The sequence below is a fragment of the Myotis davidii genome, unplaced genomic scaffold (genome assembly GCF_000327345.1).
Source record: "Myotis davidii unplaced genomic scaffold, ASM32734v1 scaffold399, whole genome shotgun sequence".
Taxonomy (NCBI): Eukaryota; Metazoa; Chordata; class Mammalia; order Chiroptera; family Vespertilionidae; genus Myotis; species Myotis davidii.
Window position 1 is genome coordinate 2,494,669 of NW_006292094.1, and position 864 is coordinate 2,495,532.

At 64.2% G+C, this 864-nt stretch overlaps 1 protein-coding gene across 1 annotated transcript in view; it reads right to left on the bottom strand.

Moving 5' to 3' along the window:
* STC2 (stanniocalcin 2) overlaps positions 1 to 864 on the bottom strand; it is a 33,699-nt gene that overhangs the window by 32,221 nt on the left and 614 nt on the right. The gene's annotated exons all lie outside the window — the stretch shown is intronic.

The following is an 864-nucleotide window of genomic DNA, read 5'->3' on the forward strand; positions in this document are numbered from 1 at the left end:
TGCGTGTGTGCGAGTGCGGTGAGCGCGGCCCGAGAGGCGTGCGCGGGGGCTCCAGGGCAATGGCCGCACCGGCTTAGAGACAAAAGCGAACCGCAGCTCCGGTGGCAACTAAATAGAGGCGAGAGGGGAGGGTCTGCCCTGGGACAGCGTCCCCCCGCACCCCCGGCTGGCTGCACACCCGCACCAGACCCGCGGGAGACCCAGCCCCCAGCGCTGGACAGACGGGAGGAGTTTCCTGGACACGGATGCCGAGGGCAGACTGAGCACACATGGGAACTCCTGGCGTTGCGGCGCTTTGCGTTAAAAACCCCTCAAACTATTTAAGGGCAGAAGCACTAGATGTAGGACTTGGCCCGAGCAACCGCCCAGCTCTCCCCGTTCTCCCTGGCCCGCGTGGTGGGTCGTGCCACACAGAGGGCGCCGCTTTCTCGCCTCTCCCCACTCTGGCTGGGCTGCAGGGACCCAGGTGACAGACGGGACTTGCATGGCTTCCACGTGGGCGGCAGGGAGGCCCAGGCGGCTCGGAGTTAGCCCCGCGGAGGAGCATCGCTCGCCCTGGAGGTCGGAGCTTGAAAGGCAACTTTACGCGTCTCCAAACACTTCCATTTTCCCCTAGCGCTACTCACCATCCCGCTCCGGGTTCCCTGGACTCTCCGGCCATCTCATGGAAATGGTTAAAAAAAAAAAATCCCCACCCCCAAGGAAACCCATGAAAATTCTCCCCATCTTCTCTTTTCCTGTTAGAGCTCTCTCCCCCAGCACGCCCGCCCCCCACCCCCCGCCTTCTCCAGGGGCGCACGGCAGCGGGGAGAAGTTGGGCGCCTCGGAGCCTCTGCCCCCACCGTGTGTGTACGTGTGCACGCT